Source organism: Bactrocera dorsalis, chromosome 6 (genome assembly GCF_023373825.1).
Source record: "Bactrocera dorsalis isolate Fly_Bdor chromosome 6, ASM2337382v1, whole genome shotgun sequence".
NCBI classification, from domain to species: Eukaryota; Metazoa; Arthropoda; class Insecta; order Diptera; family Tephritidae; genus Bactrocera; species Bactrocera dorsalis.
The window spans coordinates 11385389-11409284 of NC_064308.1; the positions used below are offsets into that span (position 1 = coordinate 11385389).

The 23896-nt window shown below is 37.8% G+C and overlaps 1 pseudogene; it reads right to left on the reverse strand.

Moving 5' to 3' along the window:
* Positions 1-21828: 21828 nt before the first annotated feature.
* On the reverse strand, positions 21829-22739 carry LOC125779662 (probable deoxyhypusine synthase; annotated as a pseudogene).
* Between the last annotated feature and the right edge of the window lie 1157 nt (positions 22740-23896).

Genomic DNA, 23896 nt, shown 5'->3' on the forward strand with positions numbered 1-23896 from the left:
AGATTTATGCCCCTGACATCAAAAGTTGTTTCAATTTTGTGGCTGCGGCTCTCTCGTTAAGACGTAATCGTCCGCAAATAATTATAAAAACTACCAAGAGCTATGTATTCAACGGCCATGACAACCGCGCCGCTAAGCTTGTCCGTAGAGACCGTAATAATTTAAATTTCGATTTAAACTTTTAGATACGGTTTGTGACGGTGTATACTCTCCGATGATGCAACAAAAACATCGATTTCACGAAAATTTCACACTGAGACGATCCCTTAATTCTTTAGTGATCCTATCCGTCATAACTTTATTTTATAAATTTTTATTTTAGTTGTATAAAACCGGTTGACGTCGAGATTTATATAAATAAACAAGTTCATAGTATGTACTCATATAGAAACTAAAAACAAAAACGAACTATTTTAAATTAAAAATAATAACTTATGGCTTACTTAAATGTTGTGGTCAAAGTTTCAATTTTGTTTTTGATTCCAATTTATCGATTGATATTTTTTCCATAAACACGTTTTGTTGCTTCATTTCCGTTAATTTATCTTTCTCAATTTTGTTGAGTTTTCTAAGGCACCTGTTTGTTTCACAATGTTCTTAGGCATGTACACTCTGTTGCTTCATGAACGTGTTCAGAGCTTTTGAAACACTTGGGTATTAGTTCAACTTTTCTTTTACTGTTAATTAGATGACTCAGTCAACTTTTTACCACGTATCCGGACGCTCAAAGCGGATTTCAAACAGCGCTGATTAATTTTAGGTGCAGAAAAATGGGTTCGTGATTCAGCGATAAATTTCGCCGTATTTTGTCATTATACTGGTACATAATTACCTTTTAACCTTTTCGATCCGAAAAGCCGTTGAAGTAAATAAATCATATTCGTACTATCAATACGCATCCGAATGAGCACGTGTTTAAGAATAGTATAAGCCACGAATGGGTCTAACCCGTTTTAACCACTTATTTTCTACGCTAGGTATGAAAAAACACTGGGACACATACTTCCCGGTTCGGATCGAAAGGGTTAAATGGGAATTTTATTTGTGCTTATGCATGTGATTTTTCATGTAACGATTATTTGCTTCCAGCTTTGTGCTAAATATTAAAAAAAAATATAAAAAATTGGAAAACATCGATAAATACAAAACGGGATGATATTGACGAATTTCACGATTGACATAAAGATTGAAATTGTTATCCGCAATAATTTTTGGAATATAACCGAATGAAAAATTACACATTTTATTATATCCAAATCAACTAAAAATTGGAATAATTGTATAAAAATACCAATAACGCCATGTGAACGACTTACTGTAATTCCAAGGTGGGAAACATAAATTTTGTTTGCAATATTATTTCATATTTTTGAAATTTCCGTCAATACTTTTAAGATATTATCATCATCATATCAGTTCTCTCTCGAAAATATTAATAGCGGGTATTCTAAATATTGTTCTACCACATTCATGGTAAATCTTTAGGGGTATTCTCTTGCTCTTTTTTTCCACTTGGTGCAACAGCACAACAACAAACACATGCAAAATTATTTGCAATGGCTATAAATTATGTCAGACCAAAACCTATGTTTATTTTTGTGTAATGACACGTAAAAATATAATTCCAACCCTGTTTTAGCTGTAATTTTACATAAAGACATATCGCCATTAAAATGTTGATGAAGGTAAGTTTTAAATAGTCTTTATAGTTTCTACTTAAATTTGATTTGTTACAGTTTTTTTTGTTCTCGTAAAATAATCGATTTTTCGAAATCGATCTTCAGTAGTCGAAGTCGATTAAGAATCGATTCTTGACATTCCGAAAAAACGATTATTTTACAAGAAAACTCGATTCTCGAGTAGACGCGGAATCGAGTTTACCATCCCTACTGGCACCCATCGCGTGCACATATAATAACCTCCGCACAGTAACCACCACAAAAAAATGATTTTTTTTCCATGTTATTTAAATGGAAAATAGAAAATTTGAAAGAGGCACCTCTTAATATTAATATTAAGAGCTCATCTTTTGAGTGACTTTTTTTCACATTTTCGAAAGTTTTTAGCCTGTTTTTCGGTTGAAAAAAAGGATGCCTTAGGATGACACACCCTAATAACCATACCACGTCATACAACTAACCAACCACACTACACACCAACACTTCAAACATTGCTTTTTCACAACCCAACCTATCAAAAAGGATTGATGAGAACGGAATGAGGTCCTATTCGATTATTACCCGTGACATAGACGTTTCGTCAGCCATCCGATCGCGGTTGTTTTATATACGAATTTTTTATTACCATCTAGCTGACCCCGCAGCCGTTGTCCTGCGTGAAATTATCTGTTCTGAAATGAAAAGGAAGTTGAATTTATCATTTCATTTCTTTTTTCAACGTAACCCAGCTTAACAAACAACATTTTTTGGTTTCTGTTCCGGTGTACCAAAAATATGGTTTTTCAACTCGTGAGCACGCCACGTATATCTGGCCGTGTGAAAAACATAGCTTTTCCAAATTTATGCCACTATGCGACTATCCTAGTGTCCTGTTGATTGTCATTTCAAATTCAATTTTCACTGCAAACGGAAATCGTTTGAACTGAAATGGCAAAACGTTAGAACCCCCTGTATTCGATACCGCAGATTGCGAAACATAATAACGACAGATCCAAATGATGCGGTGGCATACCAAAGGATTTAGAAGTTCCACTGGATAACTCACGGCGTAGTTTTCATTGTCAAGACGATCAATCGATTTGTATGAGCGAAAGTCTTCTGGAATTACACTTAAGGAATCGAAGTTACGATAATTTAGCCAAGTTCCGAACATTCGTGATGAGTTAATCTTTCGTAAATTGATAAAGGGAATTGAGCCATTTCCAATTTTAGCGAGGAAGATGTAAAATGTCTTCGGAAGGGTCATTTTTGTTCGTATCCCATGATTGATGCGGATTTGAGGGCTGATATGTTGGAATGATTATCGCGAAAAGTGTGCGACCTTCATTTCCATTCGAAGTAGCTATCGCATCGTCCATCGTTTGATTCCAGTGATTATCATGTTCCAGCAATCGTAATTACTGGCTTACTTCTCCAAAAGTTGCGCAAACCATACCATTCACAGTACGCAATGAATCAAATAAATTTGAACTACGTACATTAATTAATGGCAACCGAAGGTAGAAACAATCGTCGTTTTTCGGGTGGATAGTGTAAATTCGTCCTAATGCATTAGTTGATAACACACCTGGATGTCCATCTACTGGTTGGCATTGCTTTCTGCGCAACAATTTCTTTGACGATGCAATGTCGAGGGTATAATACCAAGGTATTTCGGCATAGAGCAATGTTCTCGCAAACGGATCACTGAGGAAAGCTGAGAAAAAACTCGTAAATGTTAATTTTGTTGCTGGTGGTGTTTCGTTGGCTGTACTGTATTCTCTGGGTTGAAATACACTTTTGGCCTTCTCCATTAACTGCGAGGCGCACAACGGTCGGAAAACGTTTTGGAATTAAAAAAGTAAATATCTTTTAAAGCGCTTTATTGCAGTTCACGACCGACCCATTTGATACTTCCTCATCTCATCCCGTTCAAGGCCAATAACCGTCATGTTGTTTTTTTTTTGGTGACGTAATTACACCACACTGCAATATTCAATATTTATATGAGTTTTGAATGTGAATTAGACGACAGTGGCGAATATGGTGCGAGCCATGTGTTGTCAACTCCGTTATTCACTCTTCTATATTCATTACTGAATGTTCTGCCATTGGCGTCTGGTGAGCGACGCCGAGAGAGTGGATATTCATCATTTATAGTATGCGTTTCTGAAAGAAAAGCACGTTGATAGTGTTTCGTGCATTTATTGTCAGACTTACAAACCGAAGTGGGATTGAAGTGTCCGCAAGCTCCACGAACCATATTGGGTTTCGTTACTTCGTATAATGCTGGATCTTTCTGCGCATCAGGAATTTCTGCAGAAATGATTTCATCAAAATAATCTGGTGTAACCACCATCCACCATCCAAAGAAAAATGTGTGCAAACCTCTCTTTTGCCACTCAACAGAGTACATCCAGCATCTAACAGCACCACATATACTACGCTGCTTCAAGATAAAGTCCATCAAACATCGTAACTGTTGTTTGAAAAGTCGTGCTGTGTCAACGTGACGACCGCTTGCTGATTATGTCGGTATGCCACTGCATCCTGGGAGTACTTCTTGTCTTGCCTTGTCTTGGGCTGCCATACGTTGATGGCAAAAAGAACGCCGACCGATATTAGGGCGACCTCTTCGTGGCTTCGTAACAAATTTCAATCTGCAATTGATCTCTTTGTGTGAAACACACGTTAAGTTTTCACTGAATAATTTTCAATAATTTTTCTTTGAATAGCCGGAATAAAAAAGCAAGGGTCCGAAATTGAAAGATTCAAATAATTTACAAATCAAAATATTGAAAAACAAAACTAACAAAAATTGAAAAAAAAAAATTTATGGAAAAAAGTTACTTTTTATCTTGAAAAGTATAAGGAATTTTTATTTCTAAACCTTTCTCGATCCACAACGAACAACCTCTAAATATTTCATCAAGATTGGTGCAGCCGTTCTCTTAGCGTTACTAACAAACAAAAGTGCCGTTTTTAGGGGTTTTCCGGCAATTATTCGAATTTTTCTTGCCGTAAAAACCATCTTTGAACTTCAACGAACATTAAAAAAAAAGAATTGGCAAAATTGGTCCAGACGTTGTTGGGTTATGCGCTTAGCAACATATTTTGCGATTCATTTTGATTTATAAGATTATTGTGGTCCTCCTCTTCTGAACTTATAAGCATACAGTAGCGAATACTTGAAAGTAAAATGATTTGTTGCATTCGTCAGCTTTGCACTAGTTAAACGCTAGTAGTCCGTTAGCGTTGAGTAAAAAAACGATATTTTTGTTAAGACCGTATGTATTCCCTTTATTGATCGTTATTCCTTACTGACTACCTCTTACAATCTTACTGCTATTTGTACCAAAGAGAGTGCATGCAAGGTTATGCGTTTAGGTCATCAGTAACAGTTCATTGTATAAACCTACAATTAACAAAAAAATCCGTTGTTTTCCAAGAATTGTACACAGATGGGATCATCTTGACATAAATAAATGGAAGTAAAGTAGAAAGCTCTTTCACTTTTTGGGGAAAAGGTATTTGTGATGGAAAAACATGTATGAAAACTTTAAAGAATATTCATTTGTATATTAAAAAATTTAAGTGTACAAAAGTGGAGTCGAAAACAACCAAAAAATAGGTACAATTCTGGAACAATCTACTGTATGATTAATAATATTTACAAAATATTCTAAATCACCCACAGCCAAATGCTTATTAAACAAGAGAAAACGTTAACTTCGGCTGCACCGAAGCTAATATAACCTTCACAGGTGTATTTCTTTTGGTAACTATGTTTTTAGTAAATCTAAAGACGTAACCGACCAGTGGTTTTCATCCAAAGGAAAACATTTTATTAGTTCTTTTTAGCCATGTTGTTTGCTAGAAACATTAATGTTTTCTAATAAAGCAAATGGATCTTTTAAACATTTAAAATTTTAAAAAGATTTATTATTAACATAAACTTAATGGAAAAAAATTATAATTTTTATATATTACTAGCTGACCCCGCAGCCATTTTCCTGCATGAAATTATGTGTTTTGAAATGAAAAGAAAGTTAAATTTATCATTTCATTTTTTTTTTCAATGCAACAACAACATTTTTTGGTTTCTGTTCCGGTGCGTAAATGTACAGCGAATATAATTTTCCAACTCGTGAGCACGCCACGTATTTTTGGCCGTGTGAAAAACATAGCAGGTCCAAATGTATGCCACACATTTCTAGCGACTATCCTTTTGTCATCTCAAATGCAATTTTTTCTGGAAACGGAATCCGTTTGATAAAACTCAAACGAATTCGTAGAATCTAGCATTCTGCCCCCTTGGGGCACCTTCGATAGGTGCGTCACAATCAGTCCATTACACAGTTTCGGCGCTTGCAGAAACATAATAACGACAGATCCAACTTTGAGATCTTCATTGTCAAGACGATCGATCGATTTGTATGAGCGCAAGTTTCCTGGAATTTGACTTTGAATCTTCCAGTTTATTTTTGGCAGCTATCATTGCACGTGCACTCAAGAAATCGTAGTTACGATAATTTGGCCAATGTTCTGATAAACATGTGTGATGAGTCAATCTTTCGTGAATCGATAAACGGCAGTTGGAATTGATATCAAACCACCGGAAGTATCAACCGGAGTTGGTCCCTTTCCAATTTTTATCGAAGATGATGTAAAATGTCTTCGACAATGCCATTTTTGTTCGTATCCCATAATAGACGCGGATTTGAAGGCATTTGCATTCCAGTAATTATCATTTTCCCGCAATTGTAATTGCTGGCTTGCTTCTCAAAAAGTTGCACACCCCGTATCATTCACAGTAAACGATGACTCAAATGAAGTTGAACCACGTACATTTATCAATAGCAGAATAGAAACAATCGTCGTTTTTCCGGTGGATTGTGTACATTCATCCTAATGCATTAGTTGATAACACACCTGGATATCCATCTACTGGTTGGCCTTGCTTTCAACGATGCATTCCATGTATAATATCAAGGTATTTCCGAATGTTCTCGCAAACGGATCACTGACGAAAGTTGAGCAAAAACTCGTAAATGTTAATTTTCTTGCTGGCGGTGTTTCCACTGGCTGTACTGTATTCCCTGGGTTGAAGTACACACTTTGGCCTTCTCCAAATTAACTGCGAGACGCACAACAGTCGGAAAACGTTCTTGAATTGCAAAAGTACATGTCCTACAAAGCGCTTTAGTGCAGATCACGTATCGACCATATCGTTCAAGACCAATAACCGCCATGGTGCTTCCTTTGGTGACGTACTTACAAACGTATTTTATCGATTTCACCAAACTGCAATGCTCAACATTTATATGAGTTTTGAATCTGAATTAGACAATAATGGTGAATATAGTATGATCCATGTGTTGTCAACTTCGATATTAACTCCTCTAAATTGAATGCTGAATGTTCTGCCATTGTCGTCTGGTGAGCGACGCCGATACAGTGGATATCCATCATTCCCAATTTGCGAAAAATACGTGGATAGTGTTTCGTGCATTTATTTACAGACATACAAACCGAAGTGGGATTGTGGTGTCCGCAAGGTCCATGAACCATATTGGTTTTCATCACTTCGCATATTACTGAATCTTTCTCTGCATCAGGAATTTCTGCAGAAATTATTTCATCAATTTGATCTGGTGTAACCACCATCCACCATCCAAAGAAGAATGTGTGCGTGCGGCAAAACTGTCTTTTGCCACTCAACAGAGTACATCTAGCATCCAACATCACCATATATAAGTTACTTCAAGATAAAGTCCATCAAACGTCGTAAGTGTTGCTTGAAAAGTCATGCTGTGACATCGTGACGATCGCTTGCTGATTGACCGCGATACATAATACCGCACGTATGTCATCGCATCCTGGGAGTACTCGGTCATGTGCCTTGGGTTACTAATGTATGTTGATGCCAAAAAGAACGCCGACCGATATTAGCGCGACCTCTTCGTGACATCGTAACAAATTTCAATCTGTAATTGATTACTTTGTGTGCAACACACTTTACGTTTTCACTGAATATTGTTCGAAAAATTTTGAAGCAAACGACAAATTTGAACGATTGAAATAATTGAAAAACAAAACAAATAAAATTTAAAAGAATATCCACTTTTCCGACTTTTCCTCACGAAAAGCATACAGGTTTCTTTATTTCTAAACCTTCCCGGATTCACACAGAACATTCTATGAAAATTTCATCAAGATTGGTTCCGTCGTTCCCTTAGCGTTACTAATAAACCAACATTCATTCGTTTGTATGGAAAAAAGAAAGGGACTGTTTTTAGGGAGTTTCCGGCAAATATTCGAATTTTTCTTGCCGTAAAACCCATTTTGAAACACAACGAACAAAGAATTGGCCAAATTGGTCCAGGCGTTATTGAGTTATGCGCTTACCAACACATTTTGCGATTCATTTTTATATATAAGATTACATATAGGGTAAAACGAAATATCTCTTGTCATCAAACAAACAGTCGTCGCACTCGCAACTTGGCTCTCACGTCACTGCTGACGGTCAAAACTTTGAAGTCGTAGATAATTTCGTTTATCTTGGAACCAGCGTAAACCCCACCAATAATGTTAGCCTAGAAATCCAACGCAGGATAACTCTTGCAACAGGTGCTATTTCGGACTGAGTAGGCAATTGAGAAGCAAAGTCCTCTCTCGACGAACAAAAACCAAACTCGTATAAGTCACTCATAATTCCCGTCCTTCTAACGGGTGATTTTTCTGAGGTTAGGATTTTCATGCATTAGTATTTGACAGATCACGTGGGATTTCAGACATGGTGTCAAAGAGAAAGATGCTCAGTATGCTTTGACATTTCATCATGAATAGACTTACTAACGAGCAACGCTTGCAAATCATTGAATTTTATTACCAAAATCAGTGTTCGGTTCGAAATGTGTTTATCGACAAATTTTGTTCAGCGATGAGGCTCATTTCTGGTTGAATGGCTACGTAAATAAGCAAAATTGCCGCATTTGGGGTGAAGAGCAACCAGAAGCCGTTCAAGAACTGCCCATGCATCCCGAAAAATGCACTGTTTGGTGTGGTTTGTACGCTGGTGGAATCATTGGACCGTATTTTTTCAAAGACGCTGTTGGACGCAACGTTACGGTGAATGGCGATCGCTATCGTTCGATGCTAACAAACTTTTTGTTGCCAAAAATGGAAGAACTGAACTTGGTTGACATGTGGTTTCAACAAGATGGCGCTACATGCCACACAGCTCGCGATTCTATGGCCATTTTGAGGGAAAACTTCGGACAACAATTCATCTCAAGAAATGGACCCGTAAGTTGGCCACCAAGATCATGCGATTTAACGCCTTTAGACTATTTTTTGTGGGGCTACGTCAAGTCTAAAGTCTACAGAAATAAGCCAGCAACTATTCCAGCTTTGGAAGACAACATTTCCGAAGAAATTCGGGCTATTCCGGCCGAAATGCTCGAAAAAGTTGCCCAAAATTGGACTTTCCGAATGGACCACCTAAGACGCAGCCGCGGTCAACATTTAAATGAAATTATCTTCAAAAAGTAAATGTCATGAACCAATCAAATAAAGAACCGATGAGATTTTGCAAATTTTATGCGTTTTTTTTTTTTTTTTAAAGTTATCAAGCTCTTAAAAAATCACCCTTTATATGGTGCAGAGGCTTGGACGATGACAACAACTGATGAGTCGACGTTGCGAGTTTTCGAGAGAAAAGTTCTGCGAAAGATTTATGGTCCTTTGCGCGTTGGCCACGGCGAATATCGCATTCGATGGAACGATGAGCTGTACGAGATATACGACGACATTGACATAGTTCAGCGAATTAAAAGACTGCGGCTACGCTGGCTAGGTCATGTTGTCCGAATGGACGAAAACACTTCAGCTCTGAAAGTATTCGACGCAGTACCCACGGGGGGAAGCAGAGGAAGGGGAAGACCTCCACTCCGTTGGAAGGACCAAGTAGAGAAGGACCTGGCTACGCTTGGAATATCCAATTGGCGCCACGTAGCGAAAAGAAGAAACAACTGAATCTAACATATATCTAGATATCTAACATATCTATTTTCTAAAACTTAAAAATATTTCGTCATCATCACTATATGGTGTTCATATGTGATACATGAGGTGATTGCTGGAACCATGTTTGTCCATACTCAATCTATTGAGATTGAAATCCCAACTGCTGTAATAGAGCCTCTAAATCTTCATTTGCTGTGAGGCGACATATGTTAAAGTCTCCAAGGCATACTGATATCCCATTAAACTGCTCATTTATCTGAAGGATATTATTAGGTTGTCAAAAAAGTCTTGCGGTATTTTCGCTAGTTGGCGCTGAAAGCGCGTGGTTCTAGTTTTATTCGTCGCATCGGGTCATGCTATACCTTTTTGGAAAGCTCATTTCACGCACCACTTACTCTCTAAATTCTGGCAGTCTGTACGTGGGGTTCATGTGCACAAGTGATAAAGAAGCTGTCGAATTGTTTACGTTTAATAGTTGGCAAACGCTTGCTGAACCTGTGACGTTCCTTGAGAATGATCCTTCTAATAGATCTGGGCACCGATCTTGTTTAGAGTATATTATAAGGTCGTTGGCCGGGCGTGGTCGGGATGACCTTGTTTCTCCATCGAGGCGTGCAATAACATTATATCCCTCTATTGGAAATTCTTCTTGGGATAAAGCCAAAGCCTCAGCAAGGCACAGAATATCAACAGAACAAATCAGTTTATTTGATCTGATATCTGCAATATGATTGTTTGCACTCTTTACATTTTGGTAATGAAGGCGTTGTTCCGATTTTTCTGATAAAAATTCGGTGCATATCCCCAATCTATCAAGTTAAGTTTTAATAGGATCCTTCTGTCCAAAGGGGTTCAGAGGAGAAAATTTCCCGATTATATATTATATAATCCATTGGCATTTGTGGCTCTGCTACATCCAACATACAGGTTCCGGCTGTGTAACAAATTAAAAAAGACATAAATCCGTTTTGGAAAACTATTTTTTTTTATTTTAAAGTACAAAATGTGTAAAAGTAGTCATAAATTCAGGACCAATTCACTTTTGCTCGATATGACCTCCTTTTGCTTTAACTGTGGCCTCGAGACCTCAGTATATACAGTAGACAACCTTTGCTTTGTTTACATACATATACTCACCTCTTAGAAATCTTAGGGTGTTGTGTAACACTTTTTTTGCTACTTTCATGGTAGTCAGGGTGTTGTGTTAGCATTTCAGCTACATATAAATTTTAAATTTTGATGATCAACACTTTAAAATATATTAAATAATGCAAGTGTTTACGTTATTTAAGTGATTATATTGAATTATTTTGAATCTCTGTTCAATTTTATTATTTTTTATTATTTTACGCTTCAAGTATTTCTAAACTTTTGCATGCAGTAGGATACAATCCTGGGTGGTAATTTGTCGTTTGACATATGTGAACAAATTGACAATTCGTTAGCCGTTATAGGAAAACATCAATTGGAAATTGAGTTTAAACACAAACGTAAGTATATTGAAGATTTTAACAATAAATATTAGTGTTAATTATATTATGTTTTTTATATTGTGAATAAATGTTGTTGCTGAGATAAAGCTAAATTAAGGTAAGATGTATAAATATATTAGAAATATGTCGAAGTTTTTAATAAGTTTGTGTTTACAGAAGAATGCCGAAATCTTGTGTGTGTGGATGTGCGGCAGCTGAATCTTTTTACAAATTCCCATCGGTATGAGAATTAGCAAGGTATGAATTTATTTTGGAATATGTGTTAGGTATTTTATTGATACTTGGGTGAATTTTTATATATATGCGTATATACATATGTACATTCATCAAATATTTAAGGGGCTATACCAGTGTTACCCATGGAAAATTAGACGAATTTCGTGATTTTTTTGAAGAAAGTACTCAGTCGAATATTTCGAAGTTCTTTGGACATAATAAGGTATATTTCGGCTATATTTTAAGTTTTTTTTTTACAAAAATATTGAATAATAACGAAGTTATGTGCTGTCTTCGGAGGTTCCGAAAAAAGTGTCTTTTTAGGTAAACAATTGTCGTTTTTTTAATGGCAAATTGACAATTTTCAACCAATCAAAAAGATCATAGGTCATTGTATAGTAAATAATATACTATAGAATACTCAGTTTCAATTTGAAGTCGATTGGTCAATATCTCGTTGAGTTATGATGTCAGCAATTTTGAAAACGTCGTTTAAATTATCAAAAAAAAAAACGATTTTTTGAAAGTGTCACACTGGTATAGACCCTTAATGCGTATTAGTTCTTATGCATACATAAAAGTGTACATTATAAAAATTTAAAATCTTTTTTTATTAATTCAAAACCATTTTTTTGCCACATGTGTATTATCTACAGGCAGCCTTTCCACCAATACAAACTACCTAAGTGAAGTGGTTATGCTTTTTTTCGGGATGGCCTACGGAATACAGTTTTAGTTAAGAACTTTTTTTAAGTATAATGAAAAATGTATTAGTTTTAATTAGGTTAAAGAACAAATGGTTTAAAAAATTTTTGTTACGAAAGTGTTTAATTATAAATATAATTCATTAAGTAAATATTATATTAACTTATAAGAGCGTAGTTATACAAAATATGACTACATGTTACTTTTAAATTATCAATACCATAAATAGTATTGTTGCGAATTTACTCCTTACTAGTTTACTTTACTAGGTTCGTATCTCTGGATTGACAAATAAAACCGTTTAATTCACTTCAACAAAATCTCTTTATTTTACAACTCGTCTACACTATAGCAGTTTACTCTTAGCACTAGTTTATTACGTTGGCGCTGCCACGGCTTATATAGCCACGCACTTCTCGCTGATGCCGACGTGTCCTTCTAGAATATTGCGTCTGGAAATTACCAGAACACAAGCAGACAGCCGCGTAAGCAGACAGCCGCGGCGGACTCAGCAATTGTTTACGTAGACAAGCAGATAGTGCGGCGCCAGATGTCTATTGTTTCGACAAGCAGACAGCCGCGGCGCCAGATGTCTACAACAAGACAAATGCTATTCCATATACCTACAGGTATTGTTCATAATAAGGGATGCATATAGCAATACAAATACACCTTAATACTACTTTTGTAACACTGCCCTCCACTAAAGCCTAATCGTCCCGATTAGGCACAAATCCTCTTGAACCAAATGGGGCGAGCCTCTCCAAATGTACTACTTTCATTTTACATTGTGCTTTTCCATTTCATTGTATGCGGTATACCACGTCATTTAGTCGTTTCATCACCATATAGGGTCCTTCCCAGGCTGTCTGCAGTTTCGGGGACAAGCCTTTCTTTCGAAGTGGATTGTACCACAGGACCAGATCACCTTCTTCAAAACCTTTAGAATTTGCCGCTTAATCGAACCGGTCCTTCATCTTATTGCTCATCAGATGCGTATGCTGTCTTACCATTAGATGCAATTCATTCATTTCTTCCTTTAAGGCAGAACAATAATCTCCATCATTTCTTACAGCTGTAGGATTCGTTTCAAACTTAAGATCAGCAGGGAGTCGCAGATCAGATCCGAAAATAATCTTTGCTGGCGTGTAACCAGTTGTCTCGTGCTTCGCTGAACGATACGCCAGCAGGAACATCTGGATGCACTTGTCCCAATTCCGTTGGTCTTTATCAACGATTTTTCGCAGATGTTCTTCGAGCGTTCGGTTGAATCTCTATACCATCACATCTGATTGTGGGTGTAACGCTGTTGTCCGTGTCTTGTGGGTGCCCAATAATGTACAGACTTCTTGGAAAATGGAAGATTCGAAATTTCTGCCTTGATCTGAGTGTAATTCGACGGGCACTCCGAACCTTGTTATCCAATTTTCTACAAACGCTTCGGCTACTGTCTTCGCTTCTTGGTTTGGTAAGGCATATACTTCTGGCCATTTACTGAAATAGTCCATGACAACCAGTAGATATTTGTTTCCGGCCGTACTGGTTGGGGACGGACCTGCAACATCCTTTGCGACTCGTCCAAATGGTGATCCCACGTTGTACTGTTGTAGCCTACCGCGACTTTTGGCTTTAGGACCTTTAGCTGCCATGCACTCTACGCAATTACTTATCCATTCTGCTATGGAATCTCGACAACCGATCTAGTAGAACCGTTGTTTAATCTTCTCTATAGTTTTTGTAATTCCAAGGTGCCCTCCACTAGGTCCATTGTGATATATTTTCAACACTTTCGGGATCATGGACTTCGGTACTATGATCAGCAGACGAGAATGTTTGTCATCTTCGCTTTCCCAGGTACGATGAAGGTATCCATTAACGAGGTTTATGCTGTTCCATTGGGCCCAATATGCTTTTGCCGTTGGACTCTCGTTACTTATTTGTTCCTTTGGTGGTCGTACATCATTTTCTTTGGCTATTATCAGCTTTGCAAGATCAGGGTCCTCCAGCTGTTTGATTCTGATGCGGTGAGGAGTCCAATCATCTTCAGGTTCTATATTCAGTAATCGCACGTCGATTATACCTTCCTTTCCCTCTGATTTGGAGCAATGTTTACATTCCAGTGGACAAGGGCGACGTGATAATGCATCCGAATTTTTGTGGTGAATCCCCTTTCGATGTTCCGTTTCGAAGTCGTAATTCTGTAATCTTTCGATCCATCGTGCAATTTGGCCTTCCGGATTCTTAAACTGTAATAACCATTTTAATGCTGCATGATCAGTCCTCAGCAAGAATCGTTGTCCATACAAATACTTGTGGAAATGTTTTACACATGCCACCACAGCTAGTAGTTCTTTTCGCGTCACACAGTAGTTTTTCTCTGGTTTCCCGAGCACTCTGCTGTAATACCCAATTACTCTTTCTTGTCCGTCGATGAGCTGAGACAGGACACCTCCAATTCCATAAGCGCTCTCATCTGTATCCAGGATGAATTTCTTTCCAGGTATTGGATAAGCTAACATCGGCGCCGTACAAAGTAGTTCTTTAAGCTGCTCAAACGCTTTTTCTTGTTCCAACTGCCATACAAACGGGCGATTATTCTTTGTTAAATCATGTAAACTTCTAGCCACGTTCGCAAATCTAGGTACAAAACGGCGGTAATACGTGCATAAGCCGAGGAAGCTGCGGAGTTCATGTATGTTGGTGGGTTGAGGCCAATCTTTAACTTCTTTTATTTTTCCTTCCTCGGTGTGAATCCCCTCAGTTGACACTTTATGTCCGAGATATGTGACCTGCTTCTTCCATAATGAACACTTTTTGGGATTCAAGCGTAATCCGGCTGATGCTATTCGCTGAAAGACTTCCTCTAGATTTTTCAGATGATCATCAAAACTTTTTCCCATGATGATAATGTCATCAAGATACACCAAACATATCTTCCAGTTGAGTCCTTTTAACACATGTTCCATCAGTCGCTCGAACGTTGCAGGCGCATTACATAACCCAAATGGCATCACAGAGAATTCCCATAACCCGTCGCCCATACTGAAAGCAGTCTTTTCACGGTCACATTCATCAATCTCGACTTGCCAATATCCACTTTGTAGATCTAATGTAGAAAACCATTTCGCTCCAGACAAGGTGTCTAATGTATCGTCGATTCTCGGTAGAGGATAACTGTCTTTCTTTGTGACATCATTCAACTTCCTATAATCTACGCAGAAACGGGTGCTACCATCTTTATTTTTAACTAAGACGATAGGTGAGCTCCATGGACTTATTGAAGGTTCGATTACACCGTTTTTGTGCATGTCTTCAATAATTTTGTTAGCATCCTCACGTTTTGCTAGTGGAACCCTACGCGGAGCTTGTCGGATTGGTTTAGCGTCTCCAGTATTTATGCGATGTTTGACAATGCCGGTTCTTCCTGTGTTTCCTTCGTTTGCAAATATGGATGCGTATTTTTCTAATAGTTTTTCTGCTTTTAATTTTTCATTTCCATGCACCTCGTTCAGCAAATTGTTTAGGAGTGTAGGACTTATCTGCTGTGGCTCAATCGTAGGCTTCTGTTGTGACCGTTCGCATCGTGCTATTGCACTTATATTCTGGCACTGTCTAATTACTGCTCCTTTCTTCAGACTTATAGGCGCGTTGAATTCATTCACTACTCTGACCGGAATGGTGGCGTCTTCTCTAGTTTTCACAAGCGTTCTTCCTACCAATATGGGTGTATCTATTTTTGTTGGTTCCACAATCCACAATTCTTCAGTCCCACCTCCTCCATTCACTTTAGCCCATACAATCGCCTCAGATTTTGGTGGAATACTCTGATTATCATCAACAATCACCCTTTTACTTCCAACGTTGGTCACATATCCGGTGTTTATAGGCATCTCCATGTTCTGGCAAAACAGCATTTGCTTGTTTAAATCCAAAGTAACCCCGTGATCAATCATGAAATCTACTCCCATTATAATTTCATCCGTGATTTCTGCTACGATGAAGGTGTGATTAACTTCCAGGGTACCAATCATGACTTCGCAAAACACTTTTCCCGCAACAGCTGCTTTCTCCCCGGTGGCCGTTCGAAGCTTGCAACCGACTAATGGTTCAACCGTTCCTCTCACCACATTCGGTCGGATAATTGAATGTGTGGCACCAGTATCCAAAGTAAGCGTTGACAGTCGTCCATTTACGATGCCGTTGATAGTAAGATTGTTGTCATGGCGACCTATTTGTGATATCGAGATGGCGGGGCAAATAGTTGTAGGAACCAGCTCACGCCCCTTTGAACTGTTCCGTTTTAGTTTAACGACTTGTGAGATGTGGATGCTCCGTCCTCGTTATCTGTTGGCTGTTTCCGTTTTGATGGGTTTACTTCTATATTGCAATTTCGGGCAAAGTGACCCGCTTTTCCACAGTTGAAACATCTGCCTGTTGTATTTACTCGCGGTGCAGCAATTGTCTTCAGAGTCTTGAATATTTCTTCCATCAGCGCCGGTTGTTCCATTTCAACTCTTTGTACATACTTTGTGTGCTGGTTTACTTAGTAGCGAAGCTGTTTCCTGTGTGAGGGCGTGCGAAACCGTTTCAGCAAACGTTCTTTTTGGCAATGCATATGTGGCGCGTTTGGTGTTCACATCACGAATTCCATTTATGAAACTTTGAATTTTCACCCTCTCAATGTAATCCACAGGTGCATCTGCATTTGCCAAATGAGCCAGTCGTTCTATTTCAGTTGCGAACTCTTGCAATGACTCGTTCATTTTCTGACCCCTATTTTGCAGCTCGATATGGTATATTTGTTTCCGGTGCTCACTACCATATCGTCTTTCTATCGCACTCATCAATTCCTCATAGTTGTCCCGTTCACAGTCTGGAATAGTCTGAAGCATTTCTGCCGCAGGTCCTTTCAATGATACAAACAAGGACGCCACTTTGTCCGCTGCATTCCAGTTATTGGCCATTGCTGTCTTTTCAAACTGAAGTTTGAAAATTTGAAATGGAATACTTCCATCGAATGTGGGTGCCTTCAATCTTGGATTATTTGTTGATGGTGCAGGGCCATGCAGTTGCAGTTCTCGCACACGATTACTTAATTGAAGAACTTCTGATTTTAAATTTTCTTCGTCATTTTTTAAAGTGCTTAATTCGTCTTCAAATTTTGAAAATTTCTCTTGCACTTGTTTTTGTAGTTGTGTAGTATTTTCCGTAATCTGTTGAACCAAACGCTTTTCTAACTGCTTATTATTTTCAGTCATTTGATGTGTAAGGCAGGACTTTAACTGGGATGTATTTTCAGCTATTTGCTGTGCCAGACGATTTCCTGTTTGCACTGCATTTTCTGCATTTTCAGCTATTTGCTGTGCCAGACGATTTCCTGTTTGTACTGCATTTTCTGCATTTTCAGCTATTTGCGTCATTTGCTGTGCCAGACGATTTTCTGTTTGCACTGCATTTTCTGCTATTTGCTTAATAGCCACTAACAGCATGTTCGTGTTTACACTTGATGATGTTCGTTGTTCTTCTACCTTTGTAGAAGTTCCTGGCCCATCAAATTCGAACTCGTCCACATTAATTCCATCCGCTTCCATTGCTTCACGTAGTCGTGCCTGCAGATCCGCCTTTTGACCGCTTATCGGCAAATTACGCTCCTCCAGTTCCTTTTTTAATTGCTGAATTCTCAATTCTCCGAATTTAACCATCTTGAATTTGGATTATTTGACAATCCCACTTCTGACACCAATTGTTGCGAATTTGCTCCTTGCTAGTTTACTTTACTAGATTCGTATCTCTGGATTGACAAATAAAACCGTTTAACTCACTTCAACAAAATCTCTTTATTTTACAACTCGTCTACACTATAGCAGTTTACTCTTAGCACTAGTTTATTACGTTGGCGCTGCCACGGCTTATATAGCCACGCACTTCTCGCTGATGCCGACGTGTCCTTCTAGAATATTGCGTCTGGAAATTACCAGAACATAATGCTATACGGCGTCAGACGCAAGCAGACAGCCGCGGCGCCAGACTCAGCAATTGTTTACGTAGACAAGCAGACAGTGCGGCGCCAGATGTCTATTGTTTCGACAAGCAGACAGCCGCGACGCCAGATGTCTACAACAAGACAAATGCTATTCCATATACCTACAGCTATTGTTCATAATAAGGGATGCATATAGCAATACAAATACAACTTAATACTACTTTTGTAACAGTATTAATTACTTAAGGTAATTCATTTTGTTAAACCTTAAAAATTAGTCCCAGATAATATGATAGTTTTTAAAAGATAAGTTTTTTGTATGAAAATAAACGTATAAATAGTTTATTAAAAATTTCAGCGACGTTTTAAATGATGCCTCTAAAGGTTGGTTCACTTCATGCATTCATTAAATGCTTTTCATGCGTTTTCGTTTTTTTTTTTGTACCATTTTAATTTTTACTTAAAAAAACTAACCAAGATTTGCTTGTTTTATACTAACCATTTTGCTTTTATATTATTTTGTTAAATTTATGAAAATTTTCATAGGCAAGGAAAATGGATGCAACTTTTGGGGGTAACAGACACCCCAAAAAAGGAGCTATTCGCCTGTCAGCGCCATTTCTCGTTCCGGATGAGGAACAAATTAAGGTTAAGTAAAGGGGCAGTCCCCGATTCTAATTTGTACGCACCCACAGTGGATGTAACTCCAAAAAATAATTTAGTGTTTGAAATAGGTAGCTTAGTCGAACAGACGGACGCAAATGACGGGGTAATTCGATTAGGGCCTGAGGATTTTGCTGCTCAGGAGGAGGGTTTTGATTATTTTAGGGAAACAGATAAAGCTAGGGCAGAAGTGATTCATTTTGGGGTTCGATGTCAGGGGACCCAAACCGAAGCATATTTCTGCGATGGATCCTTCAGTCATCAAAATTGCCAAGAACAACTTGACAATGCGATGAATCAAATTTCATTGTTAATGAAATCTATTAAAGAAAAATAACAGGAGATATTAGAGCTAAAAGCCCAAAGAAATTATTTAATTAATCAAAACCATATTCATCCCCAAATTGATGAGATTCGTGGCAAATTACCACCACATCTCGCAATATGTGTTAGGAAGCATATTTCTGCGATGGATCCTTTAGTCATCAAAATTGCCAAGAACAGCTTGACAATGCGATGAATCAAATTTCATTGTTAATGAAATCTATTAAAGAAAAATAACAGGAGATATTAGAGCTAAAAGCCCAAAGAGATTATTCAATTAATCAAAACCATATTCATCCCCAAATTGATGAGATTTGTGACAAATTACAACAACATCTCGCAATATGTGTTAGGAATAGTGTAAAAAATACTTCTCGCAGCCCTTTAGGTCGCAGATATAGTAAAAATATGAAGACTATAGCCCTTGGAGTAAAATTCACATCTCCTTTGGCCTATAGATATTTGCGACCCCTTTTTCATTGGCCTTCTACAACCACTCTTTCAAAATTTATAAAAGGTTGGCCAAGAAATCCTGGATGCTCATTTTGCAGCATTAAGTCCCTGGAGTTGCGTAGCCGAGGCTTTAGTAATGAGGAGAAGTACATTTCATTGTGTTGTGATGAAATGTCATTGAAAACTCATTTAAAATATGATAGGTATAGGGATTTTATAGTAGGTTTGGAGGACTATGGGGATGAAAATCGCACGTCCAGGATAGCCAACAGTGTTTTTACAGTAATGGCTCAAGGCATTGGAGGCAACTCCTGGTCTCAACCAGTTGCATACTTTTTCGTCCATAATTCATGTAAAGGCGATGTGGTTCGGAAGTATGTTTTTGAAGTGATTGAGAAACTCCAGGCAATAGGTCTTCCTACCTGTCAATTAGTCTCTGGTCAAGGATCCAATTTTGTTAATTTTGCTAGAGTAGTGGGGATTACAGATGATAGGCCCTATTTTGAAGTTAACGGTGAAGAAATCGTGTTCTTTTATGATTCTCCTCACCTGTTAAAGAGTATGAGAAATTGTATTGAAAACTTCAAACACCATATAAAATTTCGTGGGCATCCTGTAGATTGGAAAGATATAGTTCATTTCCATCAACAGGATTCACAACGTGATATTCGATGTGCGCCAAAATTGACTTCCGGACATTTAAAGCCCAGTACTTTTCAAAAAATGAATGTACGTTTAGCTGCCCAAGTCTTTAGCAATACAGTTGCTAGCGCAATGTTAGCCATGTATACAACGGGTCACTTAAATATGTCTCAGTCCCAAACCTTTTTAAATACCGCGGAGTTTGTATTGTTTTTCGACCAACTCTTCAATATTTTTAATAGTAAATGCCTCGGAGCATTAAAAAAATATGGTGAACCCTTTTCGGGCAGCTTAGATCAAATGAATTTTTTAGTGGAAGCCGAAGAAGCACTTAACTCTATCACCGTTTGTGATATGTTTGGTCGAGATATCACAAATACATTTTCGTTTATTAGAGGTTGGCTTCTTAACATTCGCAGTTTAAGACGATTGTGGCGTATATTGTCCCGGGAGGGTTTTGAATATATCAAGACAAGAAGACTTTGCCAAGACGAACTAGAACACTACTTCGGACAGATTAGGAAAGGGGGAGGATTGAACTCAAGAACAACTCCGTCTATGTTTTCTGACCTTTTCCGCCAATCTTGGGGCCTTAGACATGTCAAATTCGTGACACGTGGCAATTGTGAATCTCTGCAGGGTAGAGATTTAGAGATATTTTCTTTCAATACCCTTGAAAGGGTATATAATGACCCTTTGATTTAGGATAGTTCTTGGCAAACATTTCAAGGTTTTCCAAGACCGTTCTTAGATAGCCCCTATAATGTTAGGAATTGTATCGAAATCGATGTAATTGAAAGCGATTTCCTACAGCGAAATTCATTTGCATATTTTTGTGGTTATATGTATTATGAATATTTTAAATTGCATAATTGTTCCCAACCTTTGCCACTTTTTGAAAAAGATCAGATCCCTGAAGACGCATTCACTTTTACAAAAGAAAAAGTGTACGATTCGTCAAATCTGGTAAAAGCTCCTGAACCCTTCATAGATTTTTTGAAAAAACTTGATGCTATATTGAATTCTTGTTGTCATCTTATAGGATTTTCAAACAAATTTCATAGTATGATGGAAGATTTAGAGCCTTTTTATTGCTGCGAAAATTCACAACCCGACGTTCTAAAATACCTTTTTATAAGAATTAGAACATATTTTTCTTTAAGAATTTTTAATAAACAGGCAGCCAACCCTCATTTTCGGCACATCAAATTTTTGTGCATTTCACATAGGTAACTACCTCCCCCTTTTAAAAGTTGGTTTCGGTAGTTTAATATATTTAGTAGAGTTATAGGATTTTGGATACATCTATTGTGGGAGATTTAAAATCTTATTAAATTATTTTGTGCAAAATTTTTATTTAAATTATTAATTATGTTTATTTTAAGTTGTAAAGGTGAAAATGGGCCTACCGGGGAACCGAACACCTAAAAAAAGTTGGTAACGCGCCTTATTGCAAACCTCAGGGGTGGTGTGGAAAATGCAAAACTTAAAGATTAAAAAATAAATTATTAAAAATATTTATAATGTTAATAAAATTTGTTTAATTTCGTTGGAATAAAGAGTTTATGAGAAGTACATATTGACTAAGCTTTATTAAAAAGTTCGTTGACTATTACAAATTAAAGTCCACAAATTTGCATTTTTTTACAATTATTTATTATCATGGTTCGTTTTCTTTTTTTGCATTGAAATGTCTTTTAATAAACGTCTCACCAACAATCAATGGCACTACTAAACTACCTTCTGCATACACCTTAACTGGTGAAGCTTCTTTCTTTATTTTACCCCAAGAAATAGCCTCGTCTGGTCGAGCACCACTGTCACTGCCATCGAATTCCGAAGCTCTGTTGATAAAAACGGAATAATCGGCTCCATTTCTCATCAAATTCGCATTGCATATGTGATGCTTTATAATACCGCCACCAATTATAATCATTCCCGATCGAAAATCGGACAAAATATCTACCACTAATCCGGGGTGACGGAAAGACAGGAAATACATCATGTCACGTAGGCTACCATCTGTGAGCGCAGGGCAAAACACAGGTATTTTATGTTTCGCAGCCCAGTGGTATATTAAGCTGGTGTCGTTTATCCTTTCCCCAAGTCGTTGTATAATACGAGAAGGAGACCAAATCATCTTCCTCAACGCCACCCGCTGTCATTAATACACAATCCACCATTTGATGTTCAACGAGGAATCGTAATGTCGCCCGCAATCCCGACGACACTAGATTAGATTTGAATTTTGTACAGCTATGTTTTCGTTTAATGCATTCATCCGTTTCATGCAAATCAGATTCCTTCAGGTTTCAACGGCTGCTGCCTACAATCAAGCTAAGAATATTTTAAAATACATAAACCTTTGCATAAAAAAATGGTTATATTACCATTAGATTGATTTCTCTTATTGCCAACCCAGGATTAGTAGCTTGAAACTCCGTATTAACATACGACTCAAATAATTTTGAGTAATCAATTCCTTGATCCCAATCGTAGCCCCCACGATGGGTGTGTTTTTTCACTTTGTTTAAGTACCGCTTCTTTGGCTATATCTGGTTCAACGGACATTTTCTATTGTATAAAACCTATGTTCACTCCAATTATTAAACTTTAAATAAAAGATTTAGTAACTTTATACAAACTAAACTTTGTTTTGATTTAATTAAGCTGCACCTTTTATGCTTTCTGTCGGTCAAATGTAAGCAAATACATTCAGAAGAAAACTCACCACCGAGAAATCTAATAAGAGGGCTGCTTTTTATTAACAAGAACTCACTACATAAAGAATATCTGACTATCAGTAAATGATATTTTTATGGGCAAACCATGACACACGATGACGTTTAAATCACATATTAGTAAATATATGTCATTAATAAATAATTTCCTTTTATATTAAGCGACAATATTTATAGTTTTTGTTATTTAATAGAATAAATTTGCTAAGTACTTACTACCTAAATTTATACAGCCCTGCGTTGCTACCACTGAAAATCCACGATGGCCGCTGTTCACCCCTCAGAAAGCTACCACGAAAAGGTTCTTCTTCTTCTTTACTGGCGTAGACACCACTTACGCGATTATAGCCGAGTCAACAACAGCGCGCCAGTCGTTTCTTCTCTTCGCTACGTGGCGCCAATTGGATATTCCAAGCGAGGCCAGGTCCTTCTCCACTTGGTCCTTCCACCGGAGTGGAGGTCTTCCTCTTCCTCTGCTTCCCGCGGCGGGTACTGCGTCGAATACTTTCAGAGCTGGAGTGTTTTCATCCATCCGGACAACATGACCTAGCCAGCCTAGCCGCTGACTTTTAATTCGCTGAACTATGTCAATGTCGTCGTATATCTCGTACAGCTCATCGTTCCATCGAATGCGATATTCGCCGTGGCCAACGCGCAAAGAACCATAAATCTTTCGCAGAACTTTTCTCTCGAAAACTCGCAACGTCGACTCATCGGTTGTTGTCATCGTCCAAGCCTCTGCACCATATAGCAGGACGGGGATTATGAGCGACTTATAGAGTTTGGTTTTTGTTCGTCGAGAGAGGACTTTACTTTTCAATTGCCTACTCAGTCCATCTCAGTCCGAAGTAGCACCTGTTGGCAAGAGTAATCCTGCGTTGGATTTCCAGGCTGACATTGTTTGTGGTGTTTACGCTGGTTCCAAGATAGACGAAATTATCTACAACTTCAAAGTTATGACTGTCAACAGTGACGTGAGTGCCAAGT